The sequence below is a fragment of the Periplaneta americana genome, chromosome 6 (genome assembly GCF_040183065.1).
Source record: "Periplaneta americana isolate PAMFEO1 chromosome 6, P.americana_PAMFEO1_priV1, whole genome shotgun sequence".
NCBI lineage: Eukaryota > Metazoa > Arthropoda > Insecta > Blattodea > Blattidae > Periplaneta > Periplaneta americana.
Genome location: NC_091122.1, coordinates 122,176,024 through 122,200,224, shown reverse-complemented (window position 1 = coordinate 122,200,224; position 24,201 = coordinate 122,176,024). Strand labels below are relative to the sequence as shown.

At 34.9% G+C, this 24,201-nt stretch overlaps 1 protein-coding gene and 1 long non-coding RNA gene across 2 annotated transcripts in view; one reads left to right on the top strand and one right to left on the bottom strand.

The window, feature by feature from the left end:
- The window catches only part of wake (wide awake), an 883,946-nt gene that overhangs the window by 62,012 nt on the left and 797,733 nt on the right, over positions 1-24,201 (top strand). The gene's annotated exons all lie outside the window — the stretch shown is intronic.
- The window catches only part of LOC138701690 (uncharacterized), a 333,034-nt gene that overhangs the window by 1,021 nt on the left and 307,812 nt on the right, over positions 1-24,201 (bottom strand). The gene's annotated exons all lie outside the window — the stretch shown is intronic.

Below are 24,201 nucleotides of genomic sequence, written 5' to 3'. Positions count from 1 at the left end.
ATAATAATAATAATAATAATAATAACAATAATAATAACAACAATAATAACAACAATAACAATAACAACAACAACAACAACAACAACAACAATAATAATAATAATAATAATAATAATAATAATAATAGCAATGGGACGAAAACATAAAATTAAACACGAAAATTATGTGATGACCTCTAAATACCGGAGGTCACCGTATCAGTTCTTCCGATGTATTCCCCAGCCTGGGATTGAAGCCAAATGGTTTATGGCGAGTCCTCGGCCTCACTTCATTTCACCCCTTTGGTCTGATTACCTGGTTGGTTTTTTCCGAGGTTTTCCCCAACCAAAAGGCAAATGCCGGGTAATCTTTTAGCGAATCCTCGGGCCTCACCTCATTTCACTACACCTCGCCAAAATATTGTAAAAATTGTAGAAAATTACAAAATATTAAAACTGTAAAAATTGTAAAAATTTGTAAAAATTGTAATAGTAATATTGTAAAATTTTGACTTGTTCCATATCTTAAAGCTTCATTGCTCATGTAAGATCTATGGAATATAATAAACGAAATGAAATGAAAAAGAGGGCAGGAGAGAAAATATCGTGACCTAATTGCGGATTATTCTATCATTTTGCATGAAAGTTGGTAGGTCTGTAATTTAACCATAAACTGATGACAACAAACCTACAGCAGCGACCAGCTTACGGTACGGATCATTCTTTGGTCTCACTATATTTCCTATGATCAGTAGAGAGGAAGATTTTAAAATCTTTTCTCAATAGACCTTATAAACAGAGAAATTATTGTAACAATAGCAAAAATAAATTTTGAAAATTGTAAGGATATTTTCGTTTTCAGAATTATTACCCAAGATGATTTTCAGTACCCACGTTCTTCCAGTATTTCGGTTTAGCCTAAAATGCACAAATTTTGTACTTATTCACTGGATTTTTCCGAATGTATATGAGGTATTGTTTTATCACTAACTGACGTTTTCATTGAGAAAAGGGGGGAAAAAACAAGATGGCTGTTTATTCAAAATTGGCTCCCATCAATTTTTTTCCCCATTATAGAAAATAAAGTAATGCTATAAAAAAAGTCGATTTCGAGGTTTTTTGCGAAAATTAAAATTTTCAAAATCCCGATGTTTACAAAGTGATAGTCTCAGTCATGCTGTCTGTGTACAGAGATGTCTCCTGAACTACGAGTATTATACTGAATATTTTGTATTCAATGCAATTCAATTTATCCGCGAATGATTTGCATGAAGCATAATACTTTTATTAAACCACCAATAGACACTTATTTTACAACAAAATTGTGAAGTAAACTGACATTTCTAGAGTTGATGTATACCTTAATTTATCTTCATTCTAAAATTCACTTTTGTGTCATGTGTTTTTTTTTTATCTTTTTATTATTTAAAAATTTCAATTATCCCCAAACAAGAAAAGAGACTGCCTCAAAGACTAAAGAGTAATAGATTTTGGCAGATCTTCAAATTTTAAAAACCTCTTAAAGTGGGGGGAGCTGTGTCATTGCTATTGCAAGTTTCAAGATGATTTCATTGTTATATTTTTCTGGCAATAAACTTACAGTTTGATTATATTTATTTACCACATACTGATATAAAAATTTTGAATTCAATAATGAAAAAAATCATATAATACTGTAGTAAACTGGTTTCGGGTGAATGGTTTCAGTCTAAATTTAAATAAAACTCAAAATATAATATTTTCATTGAAAAATACATCGGACGCCGAAGCTCAGTCACAGGTAAAATTGTTAGGACTTGTATTGGATTCTAAGCTAGCATGGGATGAACATATTAATTTGTTAAGTATTAGGCTATCAAGACTATTTTACTTATTAAGACTTTTAATACCTTTAATACCAAAATTCTATCTCATAAATTCTTATTACGACTTTATCAATAGTATATTATTATATGGTATTTATATTTGGGGAAATAGCGGTAGCATATCCAAGATTGTCATTCTATAAAAAAAAAGCTATACGCATTTTAACAGGGTCTGCATATGATGCTAACTGTAGACCACTATTTATTTAAGAAAAAAATTTAACTGTCATTACTTTATACATGTAATGAAAATTAAGAAAAACCTTAATACTTATCACCCTAAAACAGAAGTTCATCACTATAATATAAGGTACAATTTATTATTGTCTTTCAGATCCTAGAGCTAGATTAAGTCCAAAAAATGGTTCAATTGCATTGCTATAACAATGTTTAATAAGTTTTTTTTAGATAGATAGATGGATTTATTGAGTAATATTATACATATAAATTTTATATTATCATAATTTTGTCTAAAATCCAATGCACGGGTCTTCTGACCGTACGTGCTTTGTACCCGAAACAAGTCCTCCTTTGTAGGTTCCCCCCCCCACACCTATGATTGCATCCAACTACTCTCTACAAGAACACACATATTAAAATGGAAATGGCACAATAAAACACATTATATAATATATCCTAACCTAAAAGACCTATAAGTGTACCGTTGGGTGGATACTATTATCCCTTCCTCAGTTCGCGTCGCAGACTTCGACAGCTGCAGTTCTAATCTTTCTCGCCTTCAAGAGGAACAATCCAGTCCTTTGTTCCCATTCTCTATTCCCCATGAGGTCAAGACATGCAAGCGAACTTCTACTCTGACTTAGCATCGAGGGTGGTAAATATTTTCTCCGTACAAGTTCCACTTCGACACACAGTAATAAAATATGCTTATAGGAATCCTTTTCTTTGCAAAGCGGACAAAGAAGGCGTATGATGCAACTTATATACAATTTGAATCTGTTTTGTACAACTGGTTAATCAACCATCGATTCTATAGTAATAGTGAATTTCTTGACTTCACTGTAAATGTATTCTAAATTTATAAGCTGCATTGCTCTGTATTACAGTATTACGATTATTATTATTATTATTATTATTATTATTATTATTATTATTATTACCAGTATTACATTTCATTTGTATTGTTGTATTCATCGGTTTTTATATTTTATGTCAAATATTATTTTATCTTTCTTGTAATTTATTATATTTTATGTCTATTGCAACAACTGTTGCTCATAACATTAATAAACGATTGATTGATATTATCTTATGAAAATGTATTCCAGTAACAAGCTATTCTTATGAACGTTGTTTTTTTATTGATATATAAAACAAACATGTCGTTCGAAGCCTTTGAGATATTCCGAAACGTGGGAGAAATAATCTCTAACATACGGTTGTAAAACTAAAAATTTTCTACCAAAACAAAATCTCTGTTGAAGCCTGATACCTCGTGATATAGAAATTAGTTGGATAATGGTTGCTGCGAATAAACAGTATTCCGATAAACAATGGATCAGTGCGCACGATTAGTGGAATGAGTGCGTACTGATTGAATAGCCTACACTCTAATAACCTCGTGGAGGTCATGACACTGACAGCATAAAAGATGCGCTTTTGTTCTGATTACTCCCACATGGGTAATTGTTATTGGCAACAGTATAGCCAACTTGCATATTTATTTTGGGTCAACATCCTGTTTACGTTTGGCGTTGGAGGAATGATTGTTCGGTTTCAGTTGAAGAGGATTTAATGAAATGGTAATGTTTGCCAGCAATAGAAAAAAATGTGATTCCGATAATTTGTTATATTTGAATGGTGAGAACGGAGACGGAAAAAATATTCTTTCGATGAGAAGTAAATATACAGGTTATCACAGAAATAACATTTTTATGAATATGTATGTACCTATACCAATATTTATACAAAAGAAATACCTAAAAATATAGTCTCATAAAAAATATCGGAATATTGTAAAGAATAGAACTGTACACAGCTGGAACCAGTGTTGCCATGTTCAGTCAGTGGCGTACACAGAATTTTGCCAAAGATGGGCATAATTATTAAAATTGTTAACAATTTACATGATCGATATTTTAAATTTTGTATATTTCCATTATGTTACGGTATATTTATTAATATTATATATATATATATTTATTAATATTATCTATATATATAAATAATTTTAACTGGTAATGGAAATTAGGGGAAAACGGGTGAACGGATTTTAATAAATGACCCTTCATTTTGAAGCTTGGAAACCAAAGTTTTTCAGAAAAATAGTAGTTTTCAATGAAATGTCAGTTTTCCTATATAATTTTCCTATTTTCCAAAATCCATCTTTTGTCAGTTTTGAGATCTAATTGCATTTCAAAATAAAACAAAACACACACTACAATAAACAATAGGCTATTACACGAAGGTCATGACCTACAGGATTGCTGACATATTTAGAGTTCATATTCAATTGGTTATTAAAATCTTCAAGACATACTAAAATAATTTACAGGCTGATTCTGCGGTGTGTAATTTTCTGAGTACAGCTGTGTATTGGATATTAAAATCTACAAAACTTGAAGTGGTTTGATGACATTATTACCATTAGAAATGAATTATTATTATGGTTAATGCCATGATGTTAATATATAAAATACAAAACTAATATTGTTATTAAAAATCAAACATTTTCATAGTTATTAATCAAGTGGGGTTGGGTCTTTTTCATACAGTATTTTGGCGAGATGAAGTGAGATGAGGTGAGGTCCGAGGATTCGCCAAAATATTACCCGGCATTTTCCTTTTGGTTGGGGAAAACCTCGGAAAAACCCAACCAGGTAATCAAATCAAAGGGGTTGATGCCAAGGATTGGTCATAGACTCGCCACAGACCATCCGGCTTCAGTCCCACGGCTGTGGAAAACCTCAGAAGAAACCAAAGACCAAAGGGGGATCCAACCCAAGCCCGAACGCAGCTCCGGATCAGCAACCCAGCGAGTCTGCCGACTGAGCTACATCGATGCTCTACGAAAAGTATACAATACATAGCCAATCAGATTATTAAATTTACAAACGCAAACGATCATTCATCAGTTGAGCTATATGTATAATACAAAACAAGTATGTTAATTAAATTTAAGGCATAAACAATTCAACTAGTTGTGATATACAGAAATTGATAATACATATCATGCAAACTACTTCAAATTACAAACACAAACAATTTATCAATAGATTTATATAGATTACTATTCAATTTAAAGCATATACAATTCATCGGCCAAAACTATACAAATATATACAAAACAAAGTAGCATACTTTCATTAAGCTATACAAATTTGTGCAATTAATATCAAGTAGATTAATTCAATTTATAAACATAAACAGTTCATCAGTTGAGCTATAGAGATCATTTCAGCAATACCTCTTAGCAGTATAAAATGATTTTACCTTCAATAATTCAAGCTCTACAAGCAGCAGCTATGCCAAGATGCTATGTCTATTGTTCGAAAGCATAGAAAACCTAACGTTCTTTAACTTCCACATACAATCCATAATGACCTGAAATAACTATTGCTTTACTCCCCCATGAAAAAGTATCTGGCAAAAAAAAAAAAAAAAAAAACATTCAGAGAGAGTATGTTTCATTATTATGAAAGCAAATAACTTTCAAAATGTCTGGTATTTTTCATTGAAATTAAATCTGAAATATTTTTATTTGAACGTCTAATGAACTTGGTTTGCAGCATTTGCTGCACAAGCACTAGTACAATTTACAAAACATTAAACGGTTCACAATAAAGTCAGAACTCAAACTTACGAACGAGTGAATACCGATCTTAAAATGAGTTTAAAGTCGACAATATACAATATTTAACATGTCCACTGCAGAACTGTCAAAACAATCTTTTCAATATGTTTCACAACAAGCTAAATAACATATTGTGTCGACTTCATTTTATTACAAGGTCGGTACTAGGGGGTAGGTCTCTATAATAAAGATAATTCGAACATGCTGCAACACCAAGCACAGGGATTATATTGAAGGAGGGGTAGGAGGACTATGTCTTATGTCGATATAGATTTTGTTACTCTGACAGTGAAAAATTAGAGAAGTGAAAACGATTATGGAAAAAAAATACTCAAATGAGAGGGCCAGAAGCAAGGGGTACAAGTGACATTTCTAAGAGCATGAGTTAAGTGCATCCAGGGAAAGGTAAAACATTAAGGGTGCTATTCATAGACATTTCGCTAGCCTGCGCTACGAGCGTGCTAAACTAGCCTTGGCTATCGACTGGTTACTTGTACAGGGTTCATACCATAATATATCGCTAACAATGGTTTATGAATACGAAAAACATTAGTTCGCTGATCATCCACAGGAAGCCCGTGCTAAGAATGTCTATGAATATGGCCCTTAAATTTTTAGTGGCAAAGGGATACTCTTTTAACTACATCAACACACTAAATTTTAAATAAAAGATTTCACGGAATTTACGAAATCTTAAGCACTTTCAACCACATTTTCTCACAAATAACTTAAATGCACTTACACCCCTTTACTTCTGACCTCCTCAATGTAAATATGACATTTCTTTTAAAGTTCAAGGGGGAGGTTCAAACCCGGTAACCTCCCTGCGTACACCTCCGGGTTCAGTAAAGGCATCTTCCCTCCAAAAATTTCTAAACATTTTCAGATTATAAGAAAAATTTCCCACCTTAATAAAATACCAAAACTTTTATCTCTATTTTCAAATTTTTAAAACAATTTTCGAAAGCAGAATTCTACGCTAAACAATTTCAGAAGCCTAAACTTGTAGACCTATTATTTTATCTGAATAACAATAATAATAATAATAATAATAAACCTTTATGAAACGAGTCAAAATCAGGACAGGAGAAAAAATGTCAGGAGGAAGTGAAATAGGGAGAGGAGTACAAGTATGTCATTTATCATCTACCCTGTTCGACATCTACTTGGAGGAACTGTATACAGAACATGGGAGGAGTGATAGTAGGAGGAAGAAGAATAAACTGCATAAGATTTGCTGATGATGTGGCGTTGTTAGCAGGAGAGATGATACTAAGTATATGCTACTGGGGCTAAATGTGATTATTTTTTGTCACAAAAAAATAAGAATACGACACAAACACAAGAACACAAAATATACATCACACTAACATACGAAAACAAATCACCCACAAGATTGCAACCTCATTCAAGAAATTGAATTACGACATTGTATACAGAACAAAAAACACTCTACAAAAGCATTTGAACACACAAACAAACAAATATAACCACACAAGCGTATGCAACACCAGCAACAACTTCTACAGGCAGTTCATTTCAAACATGTTACAAAGAACAAATCACAGCCATAATAAAATTACAAAACACTTCCACATACTCAGAACACATTAAAAATCCCAACTACACTTATAACGACATAAACACAAACACAGAAATTCTAATATTCAACGAAAAGCCAGAAACTAAACACACTAGAATACGAAATATACAGGCACACAAAAACACATCCACATGAAATTCTCAATACAAAACTCAATTTCAGAACAAACACACTTTTGACTCCATATTACACTACACAAAAACACCCCCACAGGAAATGCAAACAAAAGGCGCGAAGACCAGCACCAACCAGTTCTGAAGATAGCTCATAACAGGATGAAACTAGTCAACAAGGTACTGTACCTAATATTTAACACTCGAAATTAATATAATACATATTCCGAAGTTGATATTATTAATGATGGCGAAATGAGTCCTATGTCAAATATAGAAGGTTACCCTGCGATTCTGCTTCAAATGGTTGAGGGTAGAGGTGGGGAAAAAATAACCTAACGGTTATTTTGGAACAGTCCCTTGCTTGGAACTATTCCAAAACGTAACAGCACCTTGGAATACTACGTTCCAAAATACCGCTAGTACGAAATACTTGCTGTTACAAAATACTCGTTTCACTTTGGAGCTACATTATGACAACGCCTGTTCCACGTGACAGAACGGAACATGCTTGGCACTATTGAAAGCAATGGCGCCAACTTTTAGAAAACACTGGGTGGGCTCAAACATTTGAGGTATAAGTTAAATAAATGTCTAAGTATAATTATAACGATAAATTATTGAGTGGGCTCGGATCCCACGAGCCCATATAAGTTGGCGCCACTGCTTAAAAGCAGAATTGGGAATCCTTTCGTCGCACTCAAAGAAATGTTGGAATCTAAAGTGAAAGATAAATAGTAAAGATATGAAGAGGCTCACTAAAAATGTATACATTATCTTGAAACTAATGTTACTGAGTATAGGATTCTATCAAACAAATTATTAGCATAATGCCTGTATTAGAGTACAGTAACTACATTGTGAATTTTAGCAAGGGAGGTGAAAATATATAGGTTATGTTTTATTTATAAATATTTTACAATTTTAGTTTCATTACCAATTCTTGAAATTAAACTAAATTGTGTTGAAACATGACTATTATCGAAGTTTATTTACAAAAATATAACGGTAAATTTTCTTATTTCATTACAGTGAGATTATTACTCTTCATGACGGTATTAATATGAATTTTAGCACGATCGAAATGATTATAGCTTTTATTTACTAATTTTTGGAGAAACTGAACACTATTATAAACTTGAGCTGAGCAGAAGAGAAAGAATAGGTTAGGTTTTTATTTACCATTGGGATCCACTTCGATTTCGTGACCAATAAAATTTACAAATAATTTAAAATTGCATTACATTTGCTGCTTCGAACAAACCTGATCTACGAATTCAATTTGGCAATAGAAAACATTTCTTTTCCACGAATTCACATCTCTGCTCACTATGACACCATACTGCATTACATGGCATACAGGGAAGTAAAAAAAACACACAAAAAAACACACGCACGCACGCACACACACACACGAGATGTATATATTGCCATTATGCAAATCTAGTCTTTCAGGTAAAGCTCCCTGTAAAACAGACGGTGTCGGGTGGAGCTCAGTTGGCAGAGCGCTGGTACGTTCAACCAGAGGTCCCGGGATCGATACCCGGCCCCGGAGCAATTTTTCCCTTGAAATTATATATTGCCATTGTTTGTTTGTTTGTGTACTTGTTTACTTTTTTTCTTACTCTGTTTTCTTTCATCATTTATATTGTTTTGTATACTTTGTCTAATGGCAGCCTCTAATTTAAGGAAGCACAATAAAAACATATATATACAGGGTGTTACAAACTTTCAGGGATGATGGAAAAGGGCACATGTATCAATTTGAGATAAGGAACCATGGTCCGGAAATGGCTGAGTCGAAAGTTATAAGCAAAAATAATTGTGTGGAAATGGAATTGTAATTTGGCACCACGTGCCCTCCTTTCCTTAACCTTTGGAATAGTCGTGGAAAGATGGTATGGGCCGGTTGTCTCCTACGTGGGTACTTGTCCCGATACAATCTGTGAGCTTGTCTACTGTTCCCATTGGCTCATCCGTATTCAAAAATCAGGGCTCCTTATTCCGCTCTCGTGTACTCCTCCATTTCACTAGGACTGATCGACTGGTCACTGCAACTTGTAAACATACACTGCTGCCTACAGACGTGCATATCAGGACCGACCATGTCCGTTACACATTACGCTATCTGCATTGCTTTAGTGTAGTTTCCTGTCCCCATCCCTCAGACAGCGCACTGAATGGAATACTGTAAGTAGATAACGTAAACAACGTGAGATGAATACAGTATGTGTAAGATGTACGGATAAATACACATAAATAAGGTGTACAGAGGAATAAAATTTTTTCATTTCCACACAACTAGTTTTGCTTGCAACTCGGTCATTTCCGGACCAGGGTTCCTGATCTCAAATTGATACATGTGCCCTTCACCATCAACCCTGAAAGTTTGTAACACCACCTCGGAAACACCATACATACATATATATATATATATATATATATATATATATATATATATACATACACATATTCATCCATGGAAGTATGTAATTATTTAGCGTGCTAGATACCACTGTTATATTACTAGTCGTACGTGCATGTTCCAAAATACTACTGTTACATTACATATTAGTAGTACGTACCTGTTCCAAAATACTAGCGTTCCATCAGATACTAGTCTAAGTCAACCGTGAGGTTCCAAGATACCACTGTGCACACAAAAGTTACATATGGTAGGTACTGTTATTTCGGAACTGTTATTTGGAACCTAGTATTTTCAAGGAACTGGAACAGTTGGAACCGTTACGAGAAAAAAGTTTTCCCATCTATAGTTGAAAAAGTAGTAGTATGGAACTCGCTATTTTTTTTAAGTAACTTGCCCCTGCCAACATTTATGCTAATTATTACTGTGCAATAAATAGTTCACATCAAACTCGACTAAAGCTTACTGTTAACGTTCATTCTTAAGTTTTAAGATAATTCGATGGTGTTTCGGTAAAGGGAGATAAATCATAAAAAATGAGTTTTGAGATAAATGGAAATCGAACTCAGAACCATTGTTGCGAATAATTTCCTACAGAAATAAAACACATCAAATAAAAGTATTCCTTTTTTTTTCTGCATACCCACTTGTAGAGTTTTCACCTGGAACAAACTCCATTTGCACAAAAAATGACAACCCGAACACCATCGAATACTTACAATAAAATTCTTCTCTTCAATTCAACTTAAGATAGCAGCAGTATACCAACGTCTAATCTCAAAGCATAGAGGCTACTCGCGTGATCTAAAGGTAACAAACTGTACTTGTAATTGTAGACAGCTTTGGGTTGTGAGTTCGAATCTCGTTTGGACAGATTACTTATGTAAAGAATGTTTTAAGTAGAGTCCTGCGTTTGGTTACATATAGTCATCAAGCAACCTGCGACAGTGTAGTTGCGTATGGAATATTCAATATTATTGGCATTGAACCTCTAACACACAACTCAAAGAATGAGATTTCAGAAAGAGTGTTTGTTTCGTGGTGGTTAATACTGTATTACACGAATCTACCGACACGGAAATTCATTTCAGACCAAAACCTAAACCTATCTTCTTCCTCTTTACTCATTGGTGATATAGCCACGGCACGGGATAATGTTACAGGACAGGTACTGTACTTTTTCTACTTTAACATGCCGAAACAAAACAAAAAGCAAGCAGCTTGTGTGTGAATAATATTGCTTTTACTCTCATTTATTCTACTACTGTAAATTCTACCATTTATTTATTTATGTACACTGTGTTTCCGAGGTGGTGTTACAAACTTTCAGGGATGATGGCGAAGGACACATGTATCAATTTGAGATCAGGAACCCTGGTCCGGAAATGACCGAGTCGAAAGTTACAAGCAAAAATAGTTGTGTGGAAATGAAATAACTTATTGCTCTTTACACCTTATTTATATGTATTTATCTGTACGTCTTACACATACTGTATTCATCTGACATTGTTTACGTTGTCTAATTACAGCAATCCATTCAATGCGCTGTCTGAGGGATGGGGACAGGAAACTACACTAAAGCAATGCAGATAGCGTAATGTATGACGGACATGGTCAGTCCTGATATGCACGTCTGTAGGCAGAAGTGTATGTGTACAGCTGTCAAAAAAAAAAGTGGCCGCACTCGTGAACAGCGAATATTTTCAAAGTCCACTTCGGGTCGCGGCGATGTTACACGATGCATGTGCTTGTACAAGCAGTTCCGGAACTATGAAAGTGTTCCATATCTGCGCCTCGTAGACCGGCGGTAGAGTGCTTGTTTAATGATTCAAAGGTCTTGGGTTCGGGCCTTCTTCAAGTTTTCATTTTATTTTTAATCGTTCTTTAGCGATGTAAATGATATTCAAATTATCATTTATATCCAGTTATCGTTCTTTATGGATATCACGTTATTTATATTTTGTTATCGTTCTTTAGAGATATGAATAAAATTCAGGTCATCATTTGTATTCTGTTATCGTATTATAACGATATGAATAATAATAATAATTATTATTGTATCTGCAATGGGGGTTAGCCCTATTTTACATATGTATGTTAGGGCTATAGTTTTATACACAAAAAAGATAAGCATAAAGAGAAAAGGAAAAGAAAATTAAATTAGCTTACGCGATGTAAACAAAACATAAGCAATCCGTAAATTAGGCATTGCGATTGCAAAACAAATATCAGGTATCAATTTGAAACATACAAAAACATTAACAACACACATACATAACACTTCTATAACACAAATATGCAGCTTTCCGTACCATACATCATAAATTAATACACAATAGTCACACAAACACAATCAAACTATAATTACGACATTGCGACGACATCAAGCATCCCATAACTGACTCACATACATAACAAATCAAGCATCCGTTACAACACATACACTTCAACATAGTAACCACACTTTTAAAAGTTACAAATTTGGCTCCAAGATGAATAAATAGGACACTATTACTAATTACCATTCTTCTACAAATTCTTAAATACATCTGTAATAAATCTGTGAAATTCCGATATGAATAATATTCACGTTTTTTATATTGTTATCGTTCTTTAGCGATTTAAATAATATTCAAGTTATCATTTATATTGTTTTCCTTCATTAGCATTATAAAACAATATTCAAGTTATTTATATTGTTATTGTTCTTTCGCAAAATATTAATTAAACAAACCGATATTTATCATTTATATTCTGTTATCGTTCTTTAGTGATACTGTATAAATAATATTCAAGTTATTTATATTCTAATCGTTCTTTAGCGATATAAATAACATAAATTTAATATTAGGTTTGGAAAAATCCAGTTGCATAATACTGCTATTAGTTTTTCTTTTTGTATTATTACATTATACTATCTTGAACCACAATAAAATGAAAAGGAGTAACGAGGAATTGAACCTGAGACGTTGACATCTAAATTCCGACGTTCGTCCGCTGAGCTACGAGAGCAAAAGTGTGGAAACATTTTCGGAAAAATTGGCCCAATCACACTCTAATATTTTCTGATGATTCGTAGAAGCTAGTCCAGGATGCGGGGGGCAAAGGCTAATTGAGATTTCCCGGTCTCTGACCGGGTCAAACATCCTGATAGAATTAATATTTAACCCTTGCCGTGACTTTCGGTGAAGTCCGGAGGGCCCAATTAGTCAAATCCACTCTCGTCATCTCCACGCTTGGGCCCCCTGGAATTTAATAAGATGCGAAAGAGATAGTGGTGTGCGGAAAGCAACGGGATGTTACCGCATTTAGGCCTATCCTTTCCAAGGAAAACTGCAAACATGAACAAAGGAAGCTTTTAATAGAAGAAGAAGGATCTTCTGCGGACCTCTGGAAAAAGAACTAAGGAAGAGACTAGTGAAGTGCTTTGTGTGGAGTGTGGCACTGTATGGGGAAAGAACATGGACATTACGACGAAATGAAGAGAAACGAATTGAAGCATTTGAAATGTGGATGTGGAGAAGAACGGTGCGTGTGAAGTGGACAGACAGAATAAGAAATAAAATTGTGTTTGAAAAAGTGAGTGAAGAAAGAATGATGCTGAAACTGAATAGAAAGAGAAAAAGGAATTGGTTGGGTCTCTGGTTGAAAAGAATAATAGACGACATTAGGATATGTGGATCATATGCGGAGACTAAGACGAAGGCAGAAAATAGGAAAGATTGGAGATTGCTGGGTTTGCAATGAAAGACCTGCCCATGGACAGAACATTTATGTGTGTATGTTCAGAATGCCTGGAATATCGTGTCTAAGACTAGTCGCTATTTGCATGCCCACTCGACTGCAAGATGATCGAGATAAGAGGAAGATAGACTAAATATTGAACTGTGGCTTTTTGTTTTGTTTTTTGAACGCTTAATTGTTTGAATGTTTTAAGGCCGACGCCAGTAAATTTGTTATGTTTATGCCACGAAAGATATTTTATTGAGAATAAAATCTTTTTTCTTTCCATTTGCAGCCACAATATCATAATGATAATGATAAAGTCATGGCATAATATATAAATGAACCTGATGTTAATTACTAAAATAATCATAAAAGAGAAAGGAGCCATTATATCTAGTTTGTCTCTCTCAAAAACAGAACAAAAAAGGACATAAAAAGCACGAGGTTGTAGTCGAACGCAGGATCTCATGAATAAGAGGCCTGAACGCTACCATTATGCTATCGAATAACACACAGTATACTTCAATTATAAGTGTAGATATCAGGCAACGTGGTCCAACAACATGTAACATCGCCTGGCTCCGAATTGTAGCGAAGATACCCGAAGGGAACTTTGTTTGAGGAGAGCGGCCACTTTTTCTTTTGACAGCTGTACAAGTTGCAGTGTCCAATCGATAAGTCCTAGTGAAATGGAGTAGTACACGAAAGCGGAATAAGCAAACCTGATTTTTGAATACGGATGAGCCAATGGGAACAGTGGACAAGCTCACAGATTGTATCGGGACAAGTACCCACGTAGGAGACAACCGGCCCATACCATCTTTCCACGACTATTCCAAAGGTTAAGGAAAGGAGGGCACGTGGTGCCAAATTACAATTCCATTTCCACACAATTATTTTTGCTTATAACTTTCGACTCAGTCATTTCCGGACCATGGTTCCTTATCTCAAATTGATACATGTGCCCTTTTCCATCATCCCTGAAAGTTTGTAACACCACCTCGGAAACACCCTGTATATGTGTATACACATAGAATGTGTCTAGTTACAACGTTCAAGCACAGATTAGTATATACAGTTGCGAAGCTCAATACTTACTAAAAATGCAAACATAGACAGTTGAAATATGCATCCATAGATAGTTGCTAGCCACCAGGATCGCTACTATCGCCTCATCACAGACTCTTTTCCTAGCAGACGATAAAATGTATTGTACTTTTGATATCGTGTTCTTTTAAAAAATTAACACCTTCCTTCCACTATTGAAATACGAAATACACAAGGTTTATATAAAATAGATATTATATTTTATAAACTCACCTTCCTGGATCTTTCGAAAGGATAATTCTGACCTCTTTTTCTTAGAATTTATAGTCCTCCTTGTCCCATATTATTACTCAAATTATTGTATTTTAGCCATTTACAATTATTACAACCGATAACGAACATTTCACAGTTTACACAACTTTTCACAACAATGCGAAATACGGCACAGTCAATGCCTTTTCGATATAGACCAGGCCGTAATATATGTTCGGGTTTTCTATTTCAGTGTATGGAGCTCAGTGAATTATTATATTACAACTTTATTGCGTATCACAGCTAAGTTTTATTTAGTGTAATGTGTCCATAAGTTCCCTTTACGTCTTGTTGCATAATATGTTGCAGAAATAATTACAAAACTGTGTTATTTTAATGCGAAGAGAATTTTACATGTTAACATAATCTTTTCGCATCAACATTTTAAGTTTGGAATGGAAGCTATTTTGAGGTTTAATAAAAAAGTACTTATATTGTGATTTAATATAGCACATCTGCCTTCCTTAATAAAGACAGAAAATTTATCATACCACTCCTATGAAATTAGTGTACGTACGATTGTTACTTCGTCTCTTACTCGTAGGTAGTAGATAAATACAATAATTCAGTACTCAATTGTAGTATTAAAATACAGACAAATTGAATGTGCGGAGTATCATACATGACATTATGCTTAATTATAATGTATAATTGCGAATTTAGGAATATAAGATACAGTAAACATAACCTATAATATTTCCATATGAATGGCAGGGCATTGGAGATCACTAAAATTAGACAGAAAGGGGCAACTGGGACAGCAAACATAACCTGTAATTTCAACATATCTAAATATTCGTGCGGTGCAACTGAAAATTACTGAATCGTGCATAAATGAATGTACAATAATTTCATAATATTTAATCGAAATAAAGGCAGGTAGGTCTATTACACATACGAACAACGTAATTTTCACACCAAAAATAATATTACACCTTAACTCGGAAGGAATTATGTCTGAAGTGTCTCCTAATCATTGTTTTAAATTTTATTAATGCAATTACACTAAATTTTAGAGAAACATATGTTACTTTTTATTCATTCCAATTAATTTATATGGTTGAAACGCCGCTCTTCGTGATCGGGTTAAGCGAGTCACATGGTCTGCCTTACGGCCTGTATTAGATCACGATGTCAGTGACACAGTCTATTATCACAGTCTAATACTTACAGTCACGCAACTCATACGTATAAAATATGCCAACATTTGACAGCTGGCGCGACAGTAGCCCTCTAGCGGCAGGCAAGTTAACAGTGTGCACACGAAATGTGATAACACATCAGAAAACGGGTTTTGCGTAATTTATTTTATATGTTCATGCTATACAGTAAGTGTATATGTTCTTATTAATTTTACTTTAGAATCCTAGAAGAATTTCACACGTAGTTAATCTACAAGTTTCAGAAGCTGGGAATAAACGTAATTCTATCTGCTCCTTACAACTGAATCTTTGCCCTGATCACGTATCATGCTTTGAAATAATATAATTGTTCGTACGTGGACGGTTAATTCAATTCATTCCTAAATATATTTATGAATCATTGGAACTCTATATTTACTGTGAGAAGAGTCAAAATTAGTAGCTTCAAAATTGTAGGCCATATCTCGTAGGGTACATCGCGTGGTGAACTCCTCTCCCTATTTCCTGAGAAATTAACTATTTTCCATACCACAAATTGGGGTAAACTCGGCCGCTGAGGTAAACTTGAAAATAAAAAAGGGGAGGATTTAAACCTTAATATGACATTGATTTATGAAGTTCATTATTTTTCCATTTCTTAAGAACCGGTATTTCCTTTATTATTTTGAGTCACAAATAGTGCTGATATTATGGTGTAAATTTTTATGGCAAGTTTACCGCATTTTACATTACATTTCCAGTTATCACACATAAGCTTAATTTTAACTTATCCTACCTCTATATTACGTAAATTACATGCACTTACTGTTAATATGACGTAGGTGAGAACAAATAAATGAACACACAATTTTGTTGAAAAAATTGTAACTTCAATATTAACTCCGAAAATGTAGGAATAATTTTATTTTCAGAGCAGAAGTGGTGTAAGTCAAAAATGGGTAATGAGGGTTAAGGTAAACATTGTGTAACATTCTGCTCTGAACGGCTCAAATAATCACTGGGAATGTAAAATCAACACCAATAACAGTTAACAGTCATGCAAATTATTACAGAAAAGATTGCTTTTTATACTAAATTTAAAAAGGCTCTTTTATTTCTTGAGAACTTAATACGTCTGCCACATGAATCTACACCAACACATCAGAAATTTTATCGACACAGTCCGGATTTATTCAAGAAGTGAATACTTCGCAAAAGGATTACAATACTCCATGAATTCTTGAAAAATTAACACCATGATTCCTACTTGAATGCAATATAACATTCAATTTCTGAAAAATATAAAGAAATAAACACGAATACAAAAATTATGGAATTACTTACATTAAAAACTCTAGATACATTATCCAAAATCGGAATTGTTACACATTTACACATATGATCTCTGCAAAAAAATAATATACTGTAACAGGTATCTACTTTGACATACAAATAGGTAACTGATAACTAAAAAATGTTTTATAGAACACAATACGTAGGCTACCTACAACGTGTATTATTGGTTATGACTGATTTATGATTTCCTCTTGGTCTTTAGGGAATCTGAAAAACGACAAATTCGGAGATTTAAACTTTTTACTGCAATTTTCGTCATTGCACACATTGCCTTTGTTCCGACGCATGATTAAAACGTTTATAACATCTTGCATCCCTTTAAAGCACGTGCTGGCTGAACGAGATTGTATCAACCCTATTACCAGTGCCTTGCCTGCCGCCTGGGCGCTAGTGTCGCGAATGTTGGCAAAGAAAGTGTTGAAGTTGCGCGACTGTAAGTATTAGACTGTGCTATTATTCCTAGTACACACAGCGCTCCAAGCGGCTAGCAACTATCGCGATAAATGCAAAAAATCACCCCAAGCTTCTCGACTGTATATACTAGACTGTGGTTCAAATGTAAAACAAATATTCATAAATCAATTTCTACAATCTAGCATTGGAGACGGTACCTAATACAAAACCTTTTCAGCAATAAGAAAGACCCAGAATAGGAGTGGTAATAAGCCTCAGGCTGCAGTGCAAGCCTTGTGGTCCCTCCTCCGTACAAGAGAACCCCCCCCCACCCCGAAATTTTTTACCACTGTATGCAACTGGGTGACTCTCCATTTCTATCTTGGACAGAGAGCTGGTGTTCAAATATTGCTCGCAGAGCTGAATTTTGATATGGACAAAAAAACAGACAGAAATTTTACCTAGACACATCTCGTTTCGGGACATGGTCACTTTGGGTACGGTACCATAAATCTATGACACGGATCTTGCAATTGTATTTCCAATTCGAAGTAAGTCATATTAAGAACTATTTATCGGCATCAGGCATGGGAATAAGGTTGAGGAGGTATAGATGCTCGAGATCATTCATTCCGACGTAGCTGCTTGTGTTTACATCAACGGGTAACTACAACAACTAGGCTTCTCTTTCGCTTAGGGGTGTGCAAAACTAATGCGACATGCAATTACATTAAACATTTTAAATCAATGTAAAATTGACTAATTTTCGGTCCTGCAGAATCATCTGTTATGGTTATTACTGGTTAATAACAGAGAAAAATTAGCCACAAAGGCAAAACACCAAAGGAGATAGATTCGATCCGGTACTATGGATTCAGCTTCGGCGTAGCTCAGTGGTAGAGCGTCCATTGCGTAGAACTGGGGGGTCCTGGGCTCGAACTCCGGCGTCGGAGAGAATTTTTCTCCGTTATTAAGTGATAATTTCAAATCAAGTCAGATATGTAATATAGGCATTCATATGGTCACTATGGCTTTCTCTCTATTTCATCGTGCACAACAAATTTAATTGAAATAATATACAGGGCTTTCATTTCAAAACTTCCCAGTTTAATAACTAATTGTTTAAATTGAATTCATCTGAAACAAAAAACACGTCAATTTAGATACTGAGGGGGAAGTCTGAAACCACTCTTAATTACACTTTAGATTTCACCCTCACCCCCAGCCTCCCCACTTTGAAATTTCAAATGGCACCCCTATATTTTTATACTTAAATATGAAAGAGCATTCAATTGTTTATACATTTCATTCATTTGTTTTCGCATGTGTTGTTTTCTATCGTCGCCTGGCAATCTGTATTTTTGTTATTATTAGTAGAGTGTAGGATGAAAACACAGCTTATTTTGTGTAATTTCCTAAATTTAATCAATAAGGATGATTTATGTTCTCACTTGAAGGGTATACATCATTTTAAAATAATTTAACACACAAACACAACTATTACATGAAATGCTCAATTAGTTTTTGTAGCTTTATTCTCTTCAGCTCTAACCAACAATAACAATAATCCAGATTGCCAGGCGATGACAGAAAACAAAAGATGCGAAAACAAATGAATGAGGTGCATAAACAATTGAATGCTCTTTCATGTTCAAGTATAAAAATATAGAGGTGTCGTTTGAAATTTCAAAGTGGAGGTGGCTGGGGGATGGGGGGGGGGTGAAATCTGAAATGGAATGGTTTAAGACTTCCCCTCAATATCTAAATTGACGTGTTTTTTTGTTTAAATTGAATTCAATTTAAATAATTAGTTATTTAGTCTCGGAAGTTTTGAAATGAAAGCCCTGTATATCTTCATCGCATGTAAAAACTATCCTATTAATATTAACTTTTTTAACAATCATTTTAAATTCTTACCTATAAGTTTGTTTGCCAAAATTTTTCATATGTTCAAGATCGAAGTTTCGTGTCATATAATGTTTCATATAAATTTCAACTGAACAGTGGAGGCATTGAGCTCTAAATTTATTCAAGATAACAAAATACTCTTCCTCCCATGCGTCTTGGAATGAAAAAAAAAATTATTCGCCATATTCCACCATTTTTCACACCCCTAAATTAGAACTCTATGGTACCGGGTTCAATTTTTTCTTACTGTGTGTACATGCAGACAGATAGAATATTTGTGGAGGGAGAAATGAAGGAGTGGGTAAACAGTGCCTGGCCGGGTAAATATTACCCCAGATCATATATATAACAGATTGCTCATCCCTATGTTAAAATCAGTAACAGTTTGAAGAGAACCGCCAGGATCGCCACCCATCCGCCGTAAACGAACACGAGATGACAGTACAGTCGCTAATGCAATTCAAATGGGAGTTGAGCTATGACGTGATTCCTTATGTAACAACTACTGGGTGTTCAGTTCAAAATGTGTCTTGGCTCGCTGTATGCCGTCATGTGGCTAGCTGATGAGCCTAGAGAATTCAATCTTTCTACACTTCCGCAGCTCAGGTGTATAATCTAAGAGGCAGAGAAGTTGGCTAGCAAGTACGTCGTTCATTCTGAAGAGTACGTGCCGATACGTACGGTAACGCCGGTAGTGGCAGGAATGTGAACTGTTTGGAAATACGTACTGTCGGGATATGGGGAGAGGGTTAAGACGATTACTTACGTATTTGTTGACATTAACTTCGACGGTCAACATGGACACGGAGCATTTGATTTGTGTTGTGGAATGTTACCGTACGCAACCGATGATAACAAATACCCTGCGTACGACTTGCCGGCGCAAAACACAGTTCGAAAGAGGTTATGGTAGCACACAGACCGTACAGACCGCCATCTGTTGCTACGACGTTCAAGTTATACCGTACACGTTCTTAAGTTCAGATTGAAGAACGCCTTAAATAATAGGCAACTTCTCTAACATATAAGCTGAAACTCGCTTCAAATCGGTGACCCAACAACAGTGACGTCATGACACACTTTGAAATGAACACCCAGTAGATGGTAGCATAGTAAACCTGACAAAAGTTGTTACCGTCAAAGCCTACAAGGCCGAGCAATCTGGGTACATATGATCTAGGGCAGCGTTTCTCAAACTATGGTCCGCGTACCACCTGTGGTCCTCGAGGTCTGCCCTTGTGGTCCTTCATAAAAGACAGAAGAAAATATAAAAATTCAAACGAACTGCGTATCGCACTATAGCATAAAATCTCAGAGTTTAGAAGTGACACATGGCAATCACTTTCACTTTTTCTCCCAGTACTGACATTTTATACAATTTATTACCCTACCTGTCTACCGACTTCTCACTCTACTCTCAGCAACAAAAGAGAGATTTAAATCACTATGAACGTGGTGTTTCTCGTCATCTGTTCCCTGCACATCTGGTGCCGCGCCTGTAACCCAGCCACGGACCACCCGAATTCATAACAGAGGACCAAAGTACCGAATCTTAATTCTATTTTAAAATATAGGTATACTGGTATTAAAATATGTTACAAAAATGATAAATTTGCTTTCGAAGGGAACAAGAGTAGGTGGTCCGCGAAACTGTTCTAACTTTAAAAAGTGGTACCCACTTCAAAAAAGTTTGAGAAGCGCTGATCTAGGGTACTGCCCTAAAATTCATCACTTTCAAAAAGGTTGGAACGTGCGAACCTCAGACCAAACGGGAAGCATGGTTACCAACAAACCTTCGAATTCTTGCACAATTGCTGCAGAAAATGGAGAATTATCATAAACGCTCTAATAAAAAAAATGTCACATTTGCATGCAGGCCTAAGAAGAAAGTTGTCTTTCAACCCTAAACCTTGAGAGGAGTAATTATAATGTTTAAAATATCTGAACTCATTTTTATATCAAACTGGCGCCGCTTCCTTGATCATACTGAACTGTTAGCATTTAACTACGGAAACTATTTTGACGCATTATATTCTTTCGTACAATTACCTGCTATCATTTCCCTAAAATCCATTGTCTTCAGTGAGCTTTGAACGCGCGAACCTGAGACGCAACGTGAAGCATGGTTGTCACAAAAAAGTCGAATTCTTGCATGACTGAGCAGAAAATAGAGACTCAACATAAGCCCTGTGATATAAAAGAATTGTCACATTTTTATATAATAAAAAAATTGTCTTTAAACCCTAAACCTTGAGATGAGTTGTTATTCCAGTGACTCATATGCTTTTGACAAGTTTTTGCTAAGAAGCTGCCGAAGACATTTCGCTTCCTTGACCATGCTTATAGTTAACAACATTTAACTAACAAAAATTATTTTTTTCATGTATTATATTGATTCGTACAATTACCTGTCATCGTTTAATAATTCATCATTGTCCAACACTTCATTCAAGTGACGAATTTCACTATCAATAAGCTCATCAGGAGCAAATGTTATCTGTAAATGCGAATGGAAACCAAACCATTAATTTTCCCATCAAATCGAGAGCTCCATATCAATACTTGATACCCAGTAAAGTCAATGCATTCCTCGTTGATGATCTAACAGTTTCATCCAAGCGGAATTATCGCTGCAGTTTGTGGTGCAAAGCAAATCTGCAATAACTGGCCTTCCATTCGAGTAGCTGATACATCCGCTTTCTAGGCTGAGATCCGGGATTCAAATTCTAACAGTACTAAGTACAAGTTATGGAGCATTAAACCTGCATTTGGATAGATTGCCTCTAAACATTTCCTTCATTTCAAGAGATAAAATGTTTCCTGAATTATCCTTTTTACGCATTTCAACTTTATTACTACTAACTTATAAAACAAAATATAAAGAGACATCTGTGAAGCTATAATTTTACTCTAAGCGTATTTGATATTGAGATGCCACCTCGGGATTAGTTTAGTTTAAATGTAGTTCTGTTTATAAGTTTGATGAATAAGTGTGTAATTGTTTGTCTTATTTGAACTGTTGTATCAGTGAAGCGTGGTGAGTCAGTGAAGTTATGGTTTTACAGTGCAGTGAATAGTTTCGATCAGTGAAAAATTATAGTGTCAGTGAAATGTGTTCTATAGTGCCAGTAAAATATGTTCTAAAGTGCCAGTGAAATGTGTTCTAAAGTGCCAGTGAAATGTGTTCTATAGTGTCAGCGAAATATGTTCTAAAGTGTCAGTGAAATGTATCATAGTGCCAGTACAGTGAGTGAGATGAGAGTGAAGTGAAAGATTATTATCATTACCAATGTGAAACTTATGTAGGGGCTATACGTAGCGTGGTGAGCCAGTGAAGTTATGGTTTAACAGTTCAGTGAATAGTTTCGATCAGTGATAAATTATAGTGTCAGTGAAATGTGTTCTATAGTGCCAGTAAAATGTGTTCTAAAGTGTCAGTGAAATGTGTTCTAAAGTGTCAGTGAAATGTGTTCTATAGTGTCAGTGAAATGTGTTCTATAGTGTCAGTGAAATGTGTTCTAAAGTGCCAGTGAAATGTGTTCTATAGTGTCAGTGAAATGTGTTCTAAAGTGTCAGTTAAATGTGTCATAGTGCCAGTACAGTGAGTGAGATGAGAGTGAAGTGAAAGGTTATTATCAGTACCAATGTGAAACTTATGTAGGGGCTATACGTAGCGTGGTGAGCCAGTGAAGTTATGGTTTAACAGTTCAGTGAATAGTTTCGATCAGTGATATTTTATAGTGTCAGTGAAATGTGTTCTATAGTGTCAGTGAAATGTGTTCTATAGGTCAGTGAAATGTGTTCTACAGTGTCAGTGAAATGTGTTCTATAGTGTCAATGAAATGTTTTTGTATAGTGTCAGTGAAATGTGTTCTGTAGTGTCAGTGAAATGTATCATAGTGCCAGTACAGTGAGCGAGATGAGAGTAAAGTGAAAGATTATTATCAGTACCAATGTGAAACTTATGTAGGACCTATACGTATGTAGGTTTTAATGTAAAATTAGGTTCACTTATTAATTAGGTTATTTTATGTATTATTATTAATTGTAATTATTGTGTATAATTGTATTGTGTATCTAATTCTATTTTGTATTGTATAATTGTATTGTGTATTGTAATTTCATTGTGTATTCTTTATATTGTTTGTATCACTGCCACCGGGTGCTTGCCCACTTGCAGTGTAAATAAATATATACATACGCACATATGTATCTTAGTTATACGGGGCCAATTGTTGACGTGATTTTTTGGTTATTCAACAACGTTGTATCAACTACTGGACTATTCAGCATCTATAGAACTGGTGATAGCGAGATGGTATTTGGTGAGATGAGGCCGAGGATTCGTCAAAGATTACTTTACATTCGTCTTACGGTTGGGGAAAACTTCGGAAAAAAACCCAACCAGATAATCAGCCCAAACGGGAATCGAACCCGTGCCAGACCGCAACTCTGGATCAGTAGACAAGCGCGCTACTGCCTGAGCTCTGTTTTTCATTTTATTGCATATGGCCAGAGTCCTGCGTTTACTTTGAGTGCA